The sequence below is a fragment of the Lissotriton vulgaris genome, unplaced genomic scaffold (assembly GCF_964263255.1).
Source record: "Lissotriton vulgaris unplaced genomic scaffold, aLisVul1.2 SCAFFOLD_5683, whole genome shotgun sequence".
Lineage (NCBI taxonomy): Eukaryota > Metazoa > Chordata > Amphibia > Caudata > Salamandridae > Lissotriton > Lissotriton vulgaris.
The window spans coordinates 57462-75313 of NW_028242874.1; the positions used below are offsets into that span (position 1 = coordinate 57462).

At 45.6% G+C, this 17852-nt stretch overlaps 1 protein-coding gene across 1 annotated transcript in view; it reads right to left on the minus strand.

Annotated features, from left to right (window-relative positions):
• Window positions 1–6594, minus strand: part of LOC147668818 (lectin BRA-3-like) — a 61860-nt gene extending 55266 nt beyond the window's left edge. The window contains exon 1 of the mRNA XM_086948430.1: window positions 6561–6594. The gene's annotated coding sequence lies outside the window, so the exon portion shown is untranslated. The remainder of the gene's footprint in view (window positions 1–6560) is intronic.
• Between the last annotated feature and the right edge of the window lie 11258 nt (window positions 6595–17852).

Genomic DNA, 17852 nt, shown 5'->3' on the forward strand with positions numbered 1-17852 from the left:
TACGTAAACAGCTGTGAGATCTGTGCTCAGGGAAATTCAGAACGACAGGCACCCAAAGGGTTATTGCAACCTTTACTCACTCCACCTTACCTTTGGCATACAGTGCCACTAGATCTCATTGTAGACCTACCTTCTAGACAAGGTTATAATACAATTTTAGTGTGTGTGGACACATTCTCAAAGATGGCACATTTTATCCCTCTAAAAAACATTCCCACAGCCAATCAAATAACACAACATTTTAATCAACATATCATTCGAATTCATGGTATACCCAAGATTATAATCTCAGACAAAGATAGTCCATTTATATCCAGGTTTTGAAGAGCATAAACCAGTGGGCTAGTCATAGAAAATCCATATTCTACCAGTTTTCACCCAGAAACAGATGGACAAACCGAAAGAACTAATCAAGATTTCAAACAATATCTTAGGTCGCTTTGATTAGATGGGAACGAGATTGGGCAGAGTATCTGTGGACAGCAGAATTCACCCACAATAATGCAAAAAATTTCTCCACTGGTCATTACTCCTTTTATTTAAATCATGGCCGACACCCAAACTCTTCTTTCGAGTGTGGTAGTATTGAGGTTCCAGCAGTAAGAGATTTAGTTCAACATTTAGCTCAGGTTCACCAATCCTCTGTTCAAAACCTGACTCATGCAAAAGGATAACTACAAGCGTTTTGCTGATAAAAAAATTAAAGAAAGAACCCACCTTCCAGGTGGGAACCAAGGTTTGGCTTAGCACGAAGAATCTAAAACTGAAAGGTGTTCGAAAATGTAATCCACGTTTTATTGGTCCACATCCAATCAAGGAGATCATCAATCCTGTAACCTATTATTTGACACTTTCTTAGAACTCAAAAATACACCCAGTTTTTCACGTCTCTCTATTACAGAAAGTCAAACCATGTTTACGACTTTTAACCCGTCCAGAACCAGTGTTACTTGACAGTGTGTCAGAACTCAATGCTTATCAAGCTATGGCTTACCAGCTCTTGCACGGGAACAGAGATGCTAGATCCCAAATCCCTCTTAGCAATGTTCGTAGGTCTTTTAACAGAACCTCCAAATCATTACTTCGGGGGACGGGGGAATTGGATAAAATAATAAACAACAAAGAAGAGACTGGTCCAGAGTAGGCTTCCTCAGTCGGCTACGTGCTGACGCCTTCTGTCTTCTTGTGGAACCTGGAAGGTAATACACCATTACAATCCTATCCTTTTCTACTCTTAGTTTAGCCTTGCTCTACTGCTTATCTCACCCACCCTTGTTCTTCTGGACTTAAGCTCCTCTTCTGTCTTATCTTGTTGTAGTTCAACTAGCCTTGCTCTATTAGTTGTTACTATTGGAATAGAAAACATATATATATATTACTTTCTTTTGTCAGTCCATCCCAGCCTGTTACTACTTATTGGTAATAAGTAAGTGCACTTACTTCACTAACTAGACGAGTTCGCCTTATATTGTCTCTAATACTCTTATATTTTTGTCTTCCTTATGCCTCTTAACTTTCTTAATCTCTGTTGTTGTCTTTTATAGGTTTTTTCTAAAATTGCATCACAACCTTACAGTATCTGGTAAGTATTTACATATTTACATTGAATAAGCAACCTTTGCATACTGTTGTATTCACTTGCAAAAGACGCTAACTCTTTCTCAATCTCATTTGCTTTCTAGACTTCCAGTGAACCACGGTTTTACTATAGTCAGGTAAGTATGTTCTTAATAGTTTTAATTTTCGTAAGGACTTTCACTTAGCTACTGTATTCTTGGCTCTGCTCCTCTACTCGACGTCGACTCTTCTCTCTGGTGAACTCGACACTGCCCCGGTGTCAAGCTCTGCTCCTCAAATCTCGCTCTTGGTTCGGGGCGTCGAATTCTCCTTGAAAATTGCTAAACTCTTATGGGTACTCTGAAGGATAGGATTCTAGTCTTTTATAAGAGCCTATGAAAAACTTTGACATGGACGCTCTTCTGTACTCCTTAACCGGCTGGGAACTACGGTGAAGTGCGCAATTCCTGACGCGCTCGCGCTTCACCTTGATTCCTCTGCAGCTGCAGCTCAGAGACTAGACCACCAACCTGCTCTTCGGCTGTGGCGGCCATCTTAGTCCTTCTTCGCCAATTCCATTCAGTCCTAGTGTTACTACTAGGAGAATATTGGCATGCCTTAAACGATTTGGTACCTCAAACTGTTAGAACCTGCGCAGGGGTTCTGACACGGTGGTGTTGACTATGAAGTCAAACAGATTCGATTCCAAAAGTAGTTTCAGTTTCAAAATGCTTTATTCGGTTTGTACAAGTACGACCATATAGCAACATACATAAGTACAGTTTCAAATCATATTTATGTAAGTTAGATAATGAAACAATTAAAATTACATCGATATCCATGCCAATCTTATTTTAGTTCAATAAGGTATGTCTCATTTGAGTACAAGTTAGATTTGGTTATTATATACGTTTTAGCAGCAGTTGTTATAGAAAAAGTTAGTGCAAAAAAACGCCAATCTAAAGTGCAAAATCGGAAAGACCTGTTATATGCATAAAGTGCTATTGACATGTGCAAATATGCAGTATTAAAGATAAAGTGCAACGTCTGTTTGATCGCTTTAAACATTTTAGCAACAATTTGTTTACAATAGAGGTTTGTGCAAAACGCCAGTGCAAAAATGCAAGAACCGGAAGACAGTCATTACCATAAGGTACTTTCGGCAGGTGCAAATATGCAGAATAAATATAAAGTGCATATCAATAGATACACGTGTAAACAATGTAACTCAAACGATAAGTCATTAGATAGAATAAGACACATTCGTGACATGAAATGTAACAGCCAAGGGGTAAACGGGGGAAAAGGAGTCATATGATAATTGATTTCCTATGCCAGATACATTTTAAGATATAAGTGGCCACGCGATAACACACATCCGGGGAGGCCAAGTTAAACAACAATTGCATTGCGGCTCTTGTATTGCACATGTTATGTTCTAAAAATAATTGCTTCAGATAAAACTTTCTAAAACCAGTATAAAAATTACACAAAAGTAAAAAGTGGCAGATGCTCTGTTTGGATTTCCCATCACATGGACACAGACATAACCCGGGTTTTTTTACTGTAAGTAAAAATGTTGAACTTTTTTATTTAATTGATTGGAAAGGTTTTGGACCAGATGAAAGATCGTGGGAGAAGTATACAGATGTTAATGATCCGCGCTTAGTCAAGGCCTTATGTTAGACCTGGCATAATTGGCTTGAGTCTCTCCTCCATTTTTTCTGTTTGCCTCCTCTGTTTACGATGTTTTTGCTGGTATAATGCTTTGGGCACTGTGCCACTGCTGATCAGTGCCACAGTGCAAGTGCTCCCTAGGTAAAATTGCTGTATTGATTGAATTCCATGATTGGCTTATTTGGATTACTGTCAGTCCCTAGTCTAGTGCACCAGGAGTGCCAGGGCTTGTAAATACAAATGCTGCTCGTGGGCTTGCAGCACATGTTGTGCCACCCACAAGAGCGGCCTAGTAAAAGTATGTCTGAAGGTCTGCCCTTGCTAGACCTACGTGCAGTCTGGTACTGTCACGCTGACTGCGCACGTACACCTACTTGCCAGTCCCTAAACCTTCCCTTAACTTCATGTTAGTCACCCCTATGGTAGGCCCACGGGCAGGGTGCATTGTAAGTATAAGGTAGGACAAGCCTGACCAAGTTGGCATGTCCTAATAGTGAATTACAGCCATATTCGTTTTTCACTATTGCAAGGTAACCTGCTCTCCATTAGTTAGAATGGGCCGCCATAATTATCAATGCTATAATCCTAGCTGGCTCGGGGAGCATGGTGCAATGTCAAGTTTGGTATCCCTGAACTCGGGGTTTAATAACGCATCCGTTGGTGTGGATGGTTTTTGGACTCTGGGTTTGAAAATAGCACTTTTAGAAAGTGGCTATTTTCTTGTCTAACTATTTCTGGTTTCTGCTGGTTTGGTGTGTGTGTGACAGGAGCTGGGTGGCTCCAGAGGTCTGAGTGAGTCAGTGTGGGATGAGTGGGACATTTGCATTGAGAGTAGGGGGAGAGTAGTTCCTGATAGCCTGCCCTGCCTGATACAATGCTGGCTCCACCTCCTGCCAGGCGACTGATGGCTCTGTGCCTGCCATGGACGATCCTGGCCCCACCTCCTACCAGGAGGCCGATAGCTCTGCTCCTGCCAGTGACAATGCTGGCTCCACCTCCTGCTGGGCGTCTGAGGACCCAGCCCTGCTCAGTGAATAGGCCAGGTGCCTCTGCCTGGCTACACCCACAACAGACCCAGGATGTTGGGAAATTCCCCTGCATGGACAAAGGGATCAAAGCCAAGAAGGGGTATAAGAGAAGGACCCCTGAACCAAGAATTTAGATCACTTCTGACAAGGAAACCTGAACCAAGGACAAGAAGCCTGCTGATCCAAGGACTTGCCTACCCCTTCTGCCAGTGTGCTGTTTGTTGGGGGAATCCTGCAGTGCTTCTTTATTTTTGCCACGGAACCAGGAGAGAGGAACTGAGTGTGTACTCTCAAGCTTTGCTAAAGAAAATCTCCAAGGGCTGGAAGAGTGCCAGCCTCCTGTTGAAGTCACAGGGCTAAAAGACTTCATCTGCTAAAAGTGCTTGTTGCTGAACTTGAGGATCCAGCACCTCTGAAAGAAACCAGCAATCTCGACGCCGACGGACGTCGCCGAATCCAGCTCGACATTGTGAGTAACGGCTCCAGTGTCCCGCTTCCTCGACGCCAGCCGCCGGGCCCGATCGACGCCAGCAGCAACGCCAGTGAGTAGTGAGTTCGGCTCCAGCTCCAAGTCACCTTGTGTCTGCACCGCTGCTGATCGCAACGACTTTGTGCCCTCTCGACGCCGTGAGCGCTGCTCACTCTGGCAACTTCATCATCGACATCGACGCCGTATCCTGCTTCACCTCGTGAGCGCTGCTCCTGCCTGACATCTGTCGACGCCGCTGCAGGTCGCCCAGACTCCGAGGCCGGATCGACGCCGAAGACGCGACGCCGGATATCTCGACGCCGCTGATCATCGTGTGCTTCGCTTTTCCAAGGTACTGTGTTGTGGGGGTCTGTGCGACTCCGGGCTCGACGTAGCACTCCTCGCGGTCGACGCCGAACCTTTGGATTACCTTTGCCTCGACGTCGTGTAACTCCAGTGTGGGCTACATTGTTGCCAAGAACTGTGTTTTAAAGAAGAAGAGTTGTTTTTGATACTAAAGACTTTGTGCTAAGAAGAAACTACAATTGAACTAGTATTTTTCCTTCCAAGAGTATTTATTAAGATTGTGGTATATTTTTGTCGTTATTTGGTCTTGTGCTAAGCCTTATATAAAAATCCTTATTTTTATAATACTACTGTGTCGTGTCCATTTGTAGTGTATTCACTTTATTACTGTATGTGGTCATAAATGCTTAACACACAGCCTCTGAGATAAGCCTGTCTGCTCTGCCAAGCTACCAAGGGGGTGAGCAGGGGTTATCAAAGGGTGTGATCCCCTTGCCCTGACTAGAAAAGGTGTGTCCCTATTTGTCAGAAGTGCATACCTCTGCCAAATAGAGACAGCCGGTTCTAACACCTTACATAAAAAATTCCCAACCAAACCTTACCTGCAGAAACCCTCTTTGAAGGGGGGTATTGTCAGGGTCCCAAAGAGGATTCCTGCTAAATGTCCTGTCCTGACCAGTGTATTTATGAATAAGACTTCAAGAAAGGGACAAGTCTACATGGGCCAGATGTACGACCATACTAAATTGCGACTCGCAATTTGCGCTCGGTTGCGAGTTACTATGTACAACAGTGTCAAGAGACAGTGATTGCGATTCCCAATGGGGTCGCAAAATGGGAGGCTCATTAATATTAATGAGGCACTCGCATTATGCGACCCCATTGGTAATGGCTGGCCCTCCCAGGGATGGTGGCCTGCTGGGCTCAGCAGACCACCATGCCTAAGACTGCCTTTCAATAAAGCAGATTTTCTTTTTTTTTTAAATGCAGCCCATTTTCCTTAAAAGAAAACGGATGCATTTAAAATGAGATGTTTTTATTTCATTTGTTAAGGGTAGGCAGTGGTCCCAGCACTGCCTGCCCTTAAAAAATATTTTCGCATGCATTTGCAAAGGGGAAAGGGTCCCCTGTTCCGTTTTCAGAGGGAAATGTTTCTCTTGCGAGTCTGAGTGGAAATACATTGCTGGGCTCCTTTATGGGCATTGGTTTTGTGTGCATGACTCTTGTTGAGTAGCGTCTCGATTCTGATCTGTAAAACGATGGCACGAATCCTATGGAACCTCAAAAATACCAGAAATCAAATCTAGAGAGACCATTTCAGATTGCGCTTACGTCTTCAAAAGCGGAAAGTTTCCAAATAATTGAAGTGCATAAGGATTTCAAAGGCTAATTAAATAAAGATAGTTAAAGAACATTAGGAAGTCTATTACCAGTATCCTGCTAATGCATTTCTCTCTGTTCTTTTGAGTGGAGACAGACTTCATAGAAATACAAGGCTATCAATCGAAAGTTACTTCACTTACCTGCTGAATCTTCAGTTCTTCGAAGAGTGTCTCTGGAAACGCAAGTACAAATCTAAAACAAAGAAAAGGTTTAAAGTTATGAAAGAAGATTGAATGTGTAAACATTATTAAATTATTTATGAACACACTGATTAAAAAACTACCAAGAAAATACACAGAAGAGGAGCAATAGCCTAAGACAGTGAGGGTATGTGGTTAAAGTTAGAATATATAACTAGTGAGATTTTAAGAGAGAGAGAGTAGGATAACATTTTGCTATTCTGGAAGGCACGGGCTGATCGAGCCAAGAACAATATAAACGAACTAATTAGTGACGAGAATGGAGCATCCTCATGCAAACAGGAAGACCTGCAAAAACGTCTCTCTGTTTTCGGATCTATATAGGGAAGGATTTCCCCCAGTTCAGAGAACATCTGAAATTGGCAGAGTCTTAAAAAATTACCAGTTCTAACTGAGGGTAGTCAAGCTGCTTTGGATGCCTACATTACAGCGAGTGAAGTAATAACTCATATTAAAAAGATCAAGAACAACAAGGCTGCTGGGACTGATGCCCTCCCAGGTGACGTTTATACAATGCTACAGGATGAATTGGCTCCAAGGCTATGTGAACTATTTAACAATGTTTACAGTTCAGAAGGCAGAGTCCCTAAATCGTGGAAGGAGGCTACGATCGTCCTCATTTTAAAGCCAGGAAAAGATTCTCTTAATGCCAATTCATACAGGCTAATCTCCCGGCTTAACGCTGATTATGAAATCTTTATGAGTGTTTTGGCAGGGAGATTGGTCAAGCTAGTCCCACAATTGGTAAATACGGACCAAAAGGGATTTATCTCAGGGAGGTATATACAGGAACAGACCCTGCAGCTAATTGGCAGTATTGAGTTTAGCTGTGGCACGGTCGATGCCTCTGGCTGTGGCAGCATTTGACGCAACAAAGGCATTCGACTGTGTCTGTTGAGCCTTCCTGTGGGAAGTCTTAAAAATAATGGGATTAGGTCCAGTCTGTATACAGACACTGATCAACTGCTATCAGGGCGCCTCAGCAGTGATTTTATTGAACGGCATGTTAACATCAAGTTTCAATATTGCGAGGGGAACGAGGCAGGGCTGTCCCATCTCGCCCTTACTTTTCGACCTGTACATAGAGCCTCTTGACCAAGCAATAAGACTCAATGAATCAATTGTTCCGTTCAGTGTTCATCTCTGTAGCAGCAAGTTAGCCCTTTATGCGGACGACTTGCTGCTGTTTACTGATAATCCAGTTGAGGTGCTCCCAAGAGTGGTAGCCCTTCTCGAGGAATTCGGTTTATATTCAAGGTACCTCGCAAACTCCTCCACGACAGATTTAATGATTTGGAACATTGACAATTGGGCGGGTAAAACAAGTAGGGAATTTAGATACATAGGAATAACTATAGTTAATAACCTAGACAACATCCCTAAGATCAATCTAAAGAAGGTGTCTAAAGAGATTGATCGCCTTTTTTTAAGATGGGCAAATTTGCCATTCACAATATATGGTAGGACTAATTTGATAAAAATGGTCATCTTTCCAAAATTGACCTACCTTTTTAGCACTAACCCCCTCGAGTTCCCATATAGAGATATAAGCAAAATACAAAGTAAAATAGGAAGTACGACAGCTCGGCCCTCATGGAAGAAATTAAGGCACAAGCTTCAAAAAGGGGGCCTTGCACTTCCTGATATACTTTGATATTCTTTTGCTTTTCAGTTTAAAAACATTTGGGCACTACTTGGTACGATGGGGGATCTAATTGGGGGAAGATATTAAATGAAATGGTTACTTTTGAGGGAGGTGGAGAGGGTTTCTTATACAACTTCGGCACGCCGAGGTTCTTCAAAAAGGTTCGCCTGAAAGTTTTAAAAGCAGCTTTGAATTTGTGGTACAGAGTCAGGGAAAAATAGGGGATTGGCTATTACTCTGACTTTGCTCCCATCTGGGATTCACCTGGGCTACCTGTTTGTTTAGAGGATAGCCTAGCATTGTCCATCAAGAAAGCCGGCATCCGGATTTGGTCCGATCTCGTATCCGCCGATGGGATTCACCCTTGGGAGGTATTAAGGCTAAAAATAAGAGACTCTTTCTCAAGATTTAAATATCTGGAATTGGCCTCCTCGTGTACAGCAGAGAAAGACTCCATTGGCGGAAATTGGGAAATTGAGTTTCGATGTCAGAACACAAACCCCATAAAAAAGGAGGTTGGGTTTTGGTATAAGAAGCTGCTGGATGCCGATGATCTAGTTCTTCCCCTACAACACGTAGTTTGGAATATGTCAGCTTTGGAGACCACCGCTGTAGAAGTGTTTGAACCCTCTCTCCAGATGTTATATAAGTCGGTTAAACCTGCTTCGTTAAAAAAGAATAATTTTTATGTAATCAATAGGCTATATTATACCCCCAAGAAAATAGCTAAATTTGCCCCCTCTCCAAAATGCCCAAGATGCGATTTCTCCCCGGCTGATGACATACACATATTTTTTGAATGTGTTGTCTTAAAAGGGTTTTGGCAGAATGTGGAATGCGCTCTTGGTGCTATTTTTAAAGTCAAACTCAATCTGAATTTATCTGTGGTAATATTTGGTGTTGATAACAGCTTGATGACTTTATTGTCAGCAACGCAAAAAGGCCTGGTAATGTATTTAATCCTTACTGCCCAGAGGAAGATCTGTAGGCTATGGAAGGATCCACGGCCCCCGCTTTATGAGAACTGGCTGAGGACCTCACTGGGTATGGCTCGCTTGGACTTAGGACATTCGAATGATGATGGGTTGTAACCTCTGGTCACAGCTCTTAGTATGGGGCAAATAAATGAGACTGATCTAATGCCCCTAAGTCCAATGATTACACCAAGTTTCATACAAAGAAGCTGGCCTGGTCAGGCCTACAGCCAATGCAATAGCAGAAACCCGGGGCGCTTAAGATCAAAGGATGGTTTCTTGCTTATATTTGCAGACGCTATGTGGTGAGATGAGGACAAAACGAAAAAAAAAGTCAGCAGGTTTTTTTTATTCTATGCAACCTGTATCTGGAACAATATCCCCAAATCCATCAGGAATGGCTGAATGCTGTCAATTTAGGAAAGAGTTGAAGATCCACCTCTTTAAAGAACACTGTATTACAATGCATTAATGCCCACATCACTCGTTGAGCTCAACCCTGTACAGAGATCCATTGCCTTTCGGCTAGGTACACGCTATTGAAATACCAAATAAAAAATGAAAATGTAAAACAATTATGGTGGGAATGTTAAGCATTCTCCACTGCTCATGTAATTCATGAGCAAAGGAATATGCAGCAGCGGCCCCTCCATTAGGGCGGTGGAGTGCCGCCCCCACCCTCAAATAAAACAGGTTTTAAACTTATTTTCTTGTTGTTGTGACAATGGTTTCCGAGAGTGTTACTGGGCCCATGTGACATAGTATTGATGCCACACATCTCTCTCTCGGAATGCATGACATAAACTTCCCTCCCCTCACTGCCATTGTCATAGCTGCCAAGGTTTCAGATTGCTAAGTGTGACGTTTTCATAATTTCCGTGTAATTAAGAGTGACATTCACGCAGTCTGACTCTGCTCTGTTGTCAGCAGCCTGCCCTTATCAATCAATCAATCAATCATCGCATTTATATAGCGCGCTACTCACCCAGAGGGTCTCAAGGCGCTGGGGGGGTCCGCTACCGCTCGAACAGCCAGGTCTTGAGTTGCTTCCTGAAGGTGAGGTGGTCCTGGGTCAGGCGGAGGTGGGTGGGGAGGGAGTTCCATATCTTGGCGGCGAGGTAGGAGAAGGACCGTCCCCCTGTGGTGGCTCTTCGGATGCGGGGGATGGCGGCGAGGGCGTGGCTGGTCGATCAAAGCTGACATTTGGGAGCGTAGAAGTTGAGGCGGCTGTTGAGGTATCCTGGGCCTTGGTTGTGTAGGGCTTTGTGTGCGTGGGTGAGGAGACGGAAGGTGATTCTCTTGCTGACCGGGAGCCAGTGCAGGTCTCTCAGGTGTCCGGAGATGTGGCTGCGACGGGGGATGTCCAGGATGAGTCGCGCTGAGGCGTTCTGGATCCGCTGGAGTCTCTTTTGGAGTTTGGCGGTGGTTCCGGCGTAGAGGGAGTTGCCGTAGTCCAGACGGCTGGTGACGAGGGCCTGGGTGACTGTCTTCCTGGTCTCGGTGGGGATCCACCGGAAGACCTTACGTATCATGCGCAGTATGTTGAAGCACGACGAGGAGACGGCGTTGATTTGTCTGGTCATGGAGAGGGAGGAGTCCAGGATGAAGCCCAGTTTGCGTGCGTGGTCTGTTGGTTTGGGTGCGCTGCCTAGGGCGAGGGGCCACCAGGAGTCGTCCCACACGGCCGGTGAGGATCCCAGGATGAGGACTTCCGCTTTGTCTGAGTTCAGTTTCAGGCGGCTGTTCTTCATCCATTCGGCTACCTCTTTCATCCCTTCGTGAAGGTTGGCTCTGGCGGTGGCGGGGTCGTTGGTGAGGGAGAGGATCAGCTGGGGGTCGTCGGCGTAGGAGATGATGTTGAGGTTGTGCTGGCGTGCGATGTCTGCGAGGGGGCTCATGTAGATGTTGAAGAGGGTTGGACTGAGCGAGGAGCCTTGAGGGACGCCGCAGATGACTTCGGTGGCTTCAGATCTGAACGGAGGGAGACGGACTCTCTGTGTCCTTCCGGCGAGGAAGGAGATGATCCACTCCAGTGCCTTCTCCTGGACTCCGACGTTGCTGAGGCGTTGTACTAGGGTACGGTGGCCGACAGTGTCGAAGGCCGCGGAGAGGTCGAGGAGGATGAGGGCCGCTGTTTCTCCGTTGTCGAGTAGCGCTCGGATGTCATCGGTGGCTGCGATCAGGGCGGTCTCGGTGCTGTGGTTGGCTCGGAAGCCAGACTGCGAGGGGTCGAGGGATCCGTTCGTTTCGAGGAAGGCGGCCAGTTGCTTGTTGACGGTCTTCTCGATGAATTTTGCTGGAAACGGGAGCAGCGAGATGGGGCGGTAGTTCTTGAGGTCGGTCGGGTCGGCCGATGGCTTCTTGAGTAGGGCGCTGAGTTCGGCGTGCTTCCAGCTCTCCGGGAAGGTGGCGGTGTCGACGGAGGTGTTGATGATGTCCCGCAGGTGGGGTGCGATGACAGCGTCGGCCTTGTTGAAGATGTGGTGAGGGCAGGGGTCGGTAGGAGATCCGGAGTGGATGGAGTTCATCGTGCGGACGGTGTCTTCGGTGCTGATCGGAGTCCAGGCGCGGAGGGTGGTGGTGGGGGGCGGTGGTTCGGTCGTGGCGTTCGTCGGTAGAGAGCTGAAGCTGTTGTGTATGTCCGCGATCTTGTTGTGGAAGTAGGAGGCGAGGGAGTTGCAGAGGTCTTGCGAAGGGGTGATGTCGTTGTTTCCGGCGTTGGGGTTGGAGAGCTCTTTGACGATGTTGAAGAGTTCCTTGCTGTTGTGTGCGTTGTTGTCCAGTCGTTCCTTGAATGCAGTTTTCTTGGTGGCGTGGATGAGTTGGTGGTGTTTTCGGGTGGCTAGCTTGAGGGCAGTCATGTTGTCCGGTGTTGGGTCTCTGCGCCAGGTTCTCTCGAGGGCTCGGCAGTTCTTCTTGGAGCTCTTGAGTTTGTCGGTGAACCATGGGGCTTTCTTGCTACCGGGTCTGCTGGGCGGGGTCCTCGGGGCCCTTAGCACACTTTAGTTCAATTACTTCTTAAAGAGTTTTCTGATCGCTCAAATGGATGTAATTTATATATTTCCCTCGTCTTCCTGGTTTGAGTGTCACTCATAGTCATTCAAATGTCACTCATAATTACATTGAAATTATGAAAATGTCACACATATCAATATGAAACGATGGCATCTATGCAATATAATGTGACCACGACATGTCATGCCACAAAATGTATCAAATGGAAATACATATTTATGATTTAATCTGTAGTTTAACTCTCAATATCTTCTTGATAAAACACAGACACTGTATTTTCACCATTACTGTAATAGGTGGCCATAGAACAACCATCTTTACTATTCAGCTCCTTACAATCATGAAAGTTGAGGAACTAAACCAAGGAGATTGTCTCTTTCTGGCATCTAGTGTAAGCATCTTGTGTCTTCATCTTTCCTTTTGCTCCTTTCCCTTATTGTTCCACCCATCTCCTGCTTCCCTCAAACTGACTCCTTCCTTTCCTTCTCCTACTCTGCATTCTCCCATTTCTGTGTTTCCTGCATCTCCACTTCCTCCTTTTGCTTCTTATACCTTTCTGCCTTCTCATTCTCCTCCTTTCTCTCCTTCCTTCTCCATTTCTCCTCCTTTCTTCAATATTTGCCTTCCCCCGCTCTTTTCTTGCTCTTTTTTGTAGTACTCTTTGCCTCCTTGTCCCTTGCCATATTCTTGTTAATGTATCTCTCTTTCTTTCCTCTTTATCCCTCTCTACTTTTTGTTCCTTCCTATCCCTTTCCCACCCTTCTGCTGTTGCCACTTTCCTTCTTCTCCTTGGTCTGTTATGGGACTGCCTTAGCCTTATACTCTTTATTCTTCTCTAGCCCATCTTCATGCTCACATTCTAATTTCTACTCCTGCCAATGAATCTATCCTCACCCTGCTTCCACTCCCCATCTCCTTTTCCTCCTTCTCCAGCTTCTCTGTTTTCTTTTTCCTTGCACCCCCATTTTCTTCACCTTCGTCTCTTACTAGGGCTCACACTCCTTATCTTCATTCTCTCCTCCTGCTTCTCCCTCTCACCTTCCTGCTTTTGTTCTACTTCGCTTTCTCCCTTTCTTTCTTGTGCTTTGTTTTATTCTTCAATGTACTTAGTTGTGTTTTGGTCAGGTTGAATGCTTTCCGCCTCTGACCTATTTTCCAAGATGTCATGCCTCAACACATACTACACCCCTTCTTGTTGTACACATGCAAAGTACAATATTACACTGTAGATTTCCTTCTTTTCCTAACAAGACCGAGTAAGTCCTGCATTTTTCTTCCTTCGGTCTTTTCGCTTACATTGTTCTCAATTGGTCAAACCCTCTCCTCAGTTGCTTCTATGGACGATTGGCTTCATAAAAAAAACCCAGCTTTCCCAACTCCTCCACACATTAGACATTTTTAATTCTAGTTCTTTTTTTAACAAACTTCATGCTTCCCTAACTTCAGAGGGTCAGTGTTCACATAATCCGCATCGAACAACACCTGTTGAGAGTAACTTTCAGGTATAACCTATTCTTAAGGTGCATGGACGCAAAGTCCCTTCAGCAAACAGATGACATATTTCAGATTGTTGTATAACCAGTCGATGATTTAGGTACAGATGTTGGTGGCCCAATACCGGTCGGTAACGGCCGAAATTACCAAGGGCCCGATGTAGGTGTCCATTTACCGACCGGTAACGGACGATTTCGGCCGTTACCAACCGGTAAATGGTCATTCCTGATGTAGGGGCCCTATTTTACCGAATCGGTAAATTTACCGAATATGTAAAATACTGAATCAGTATTTTTACTGATTCGGTAAATTGGAGATGTAGGTGGGACTCTTCTGAGTCCCACAGGCCTTACCGAATCGGTATTTTACCACCCAATCCAATTGGGTGGTAAAATACCGAATCCAGGTGTGCATGCACATGTGTGCATGCACACCTGTGCCATGTGACAGACAGACATGCCCTTAGGGCATGTCTGTGTGCCACATGTCACACGTGCCTGAATTCGGGGTGCTAGAGGGTGTCAAAGTGACACCCCCTGCACCCTTGCAAAAATCGGTATTTACCGAATTGGTAAATACCGATTCGGTAATGACCATTGATTCCTATGGGCTTCAATGCCCATAGGAATCAATGGGCTTTACCGATTCGGTATTTACAGAATCGGTAAATACCGAATCTTAACGATTCGGTATTTACCGAATCTGAAATACCTACATGCCCCCCCCCCCTCCATTTTAACACTTCTTAAAAAATGAGTGCATTGCAGAGTTAAGGATTCAGTATTTACCACCAAATAAAGGTTGGTGGTAAATATCGAAAACCTTAATAGAAAGCAATTTTGTGCTTTTGTTACTGTGCCATGTGCCAGACATACATGCCCTTAGCCCTTAGCGCATGTATGTGTGCCACATGTGCAACCATGCACTATTCAGGGGTGCAACAGGGTGTCAATGTGACACCCAGCCACCCTTGAACATGGTCCCCCTATAACCGATTCGGTATTTACCGATTCGGTAAATACCGAATCAGTATTTTCCAATCATTCATATGGGCGTCCAGGCCCATAGGAATGAATGGGAATTACTGATTTGGTAAATACAGAATTGGTATTTACCGATTAAGTAAATACCAAATCGGTAATACAGAATCCTACAGATTCTGTAAAATTTACAGATTAATTAGCTACATCCCATTTACCGATTCTGAAATACAGAATCGGTACGATTCGGTATTTTAGAATCAGTAAAATAGGATTACCTACATCTGGCCCTTAATAAGGCATGTTTTTGCGACTGTTCTCATTGCATCATAGAGACTTTCTAAACTATGAAGTTCTTCTCTCTTCCGTAGGTTATAATTGGAGTGGGAATATTAGAAGTATTCCTGTGTTTGTTTTATTTTGTGTAACAGTTACTTAGAAATTGTCAGAGGTGTTTAGCATCTACAAACGGCTATATAGATATATCTCCGTTTATAACCTATACCTATTTGCTTGAGATTCAACTCAGTTGCAGACCAAACTAAGATGGCTGGTATATGGCCATACTGCTGTCAATGTCCAATTGTACCAAAGTAAACAATTAATTCACACTGCCAAGTGCTGAGGCATTCTTCTATGTTTCACTGTTATGCATTTTGGGTCACAACAGGATTCCAGCTTGATTCCATATTGCATGTAATATAATAGTTTTCTATGCTCTACTACAAGAAGAAGTCAAACCTGGAATTTGTCACAGAAAACGGTCCTGAATTCAGAATTTACATATAGAGATCGATGCGGTAACACTGACGTCCACAAACCTTCACCATTACAAAGGGAAAAAGCATTGGCATAGCCAATAGGTCTAGCCTTTGGGAACTTATAAGTGTTTAGCCAGAGCTATTGGCTTTGCCAATGTTTTTAAACTATGTCGACGAGTAGTGCAGCATTGTAGTTGCTGTGCAGCATGTTGAAAAGTTATAATAAAAAAGTGTTTTTTGTTACCTTAAATATAAGCAAAAAGACATTATGTACAACTAAACAACCCTATGAAAGAAAGAATTAATATAAAATATCTTCGAGTTTTTTGTCCTTGCAATGCCGGCAACTTGTTCCTGCCTATTCTAATGCTTGTTTGTTATAGCTTTTTTATGTTATGGGGTGGAGGATGTTGGGAAATAGAACCTGAATTACAACACGAGCAGCGGGCAGACACTAGGGGAGAATCAACAGATGACCGATTACTGAGGTGGTGCGGAGGTGATGCTGAGGTGGTGGTATGCTGGTGCAGAGGTGATGCTCAGGTGATGCACTGGAGTGCAGTAGTGTGTCATAGAGTAGAGTGGAGTAAAGTGACATGGAGTGGCATGGAAAGGGGCGACCACTCGGTCCCCCCGAACGTATGGTAGGGTGCCCGGATCCCCCCGGGAAATCATTTTGGGCGGGGGGCGTGTCTCGGCTGGTATGCCCGAAGCGGCGTAGCCGGGGCGCGCCTTTTCCCGCCCAAGAAGGGTTGTCCTAGACACCTACACCATTGGCCACGCCCCGTAGGCGTACCAGAGGAGGGTACACGCCCTCCCGAAGAGGAATAAAAGGAGCAACAATCCAAAGAAGCATCCTCTTGTTCCTGTGCTTGGAAGCTGCACCCTCTCGTTGCACGTGAGCCCTCGACGGAACAAGGAGCAATTTTGAGAACTTGTAATTTTTATGTTTCTCTTCCAGGAGCCTTCTCTTCCAGCGACTTTGGACCTCCGGATCCAGGACCTCGTTGAGCAGCTAAGCAGCAAGGGTCGAGTATCCGACAACGATGCCTGGCAAGAAGGCCGGAAAGAAGGCAGGGACGGAGCAGATGCTCCGCATGCTGATGAAAGATATGGCGAGCATGAAAGAGCAGATGGCTGCAATGAACAATACGGGCAGACCGAAGAAGGTCATCGGACCAGCATTGCCGGGAGTAGTCCCCGCAGGGAGAGGTAAAAGGGCCAGGAATAGGGCGGCAGGGGGGGAGGCCCCAGTTCCCGAGTCACCCCCGGCAAGCCCAGTTAGTCCAGTCGAGGCCCCGGTACCGATCCCGGATGCAGGCCAACCGATCCCGGTTGTAGTTACGCCCACCAGCGAGGAGGAAATGCCTCCGGAGTTGGCCGCCCAGTTGGCCGCATGGCTTGGAAAGAATACCGAGGGTGCAGCGGCACCCGGAGACACGGCCAAAGAGGCTAGGTTGCTAATGAAGCAGTTGCGGCAATCGCGAGATGCTGCGAAGGCGAATCTCCCTCTTGTCCCCTCACAGATTCCCTCGGAAGAACCAGCGGCTGGCGGTGGAAAATCAGCGGGACCAGCTATGGAGTCTGGTAAGCAGCCATTGCCAATGGCAAATGGGGGGTCTTTGCCCTCAAGAAGGGAGAAAGTAGTTCAGCATATTCCACTGGCCACGAAAGAGATGATTTGGGCTGATAAATATGTGAATATGTTTTCGCTCCTGACTGACCATCACGAGATTGAGTATATTAAGGCTCAGAAGGATTTGTTGCATCCGAGTGTGTGGCGCGCAAAAATGGCGGGCTTCAGGGTAGATGAGACGATCTCTAATTGGGACAAGGCCTTTGGGATGTTTACTGCTATTATGGGTGAACGTAAGCCAGAGATTATGACTGAATTGGCCTGTTATCAGACACGCATAATGGATTTCTATGAAACATATGAAGGCGATCAATGGAGGGGTTATGATAGTAAGTTTCGTAAGGCCAAGGAGCACGATTCGTCTCTGACGTGGGACTGTCTCGACTCCGTCTCTTGGCAGAAGCAGCTCCTGCCGGGCACGACGAAGTCGTCCTCGCTTGGCGAGTATGGGTCGGCGCCTTCCCGCCATCAATCGGCAGCGCCCTTTCGAGAAAGCCCCGCAGGTGATCACCAACCCAGGAGTGGTGGGAATGGGGGTAGGAAAGGGGTTTGCTGGAATTTTAACAGAGGCAAGTGCACGAGGCCACAGGGGACATGTAAGTTCAGGCATGAGTGTGCAGGATGCGGACATTCTTCACACCCTGAGAGTTCGTGCAGAGCCAAGAATGGGGATACCGGGGGTAGAGGAGGTGCCAAACAGGTCTAATATCGGCCAAGGGGTACCACT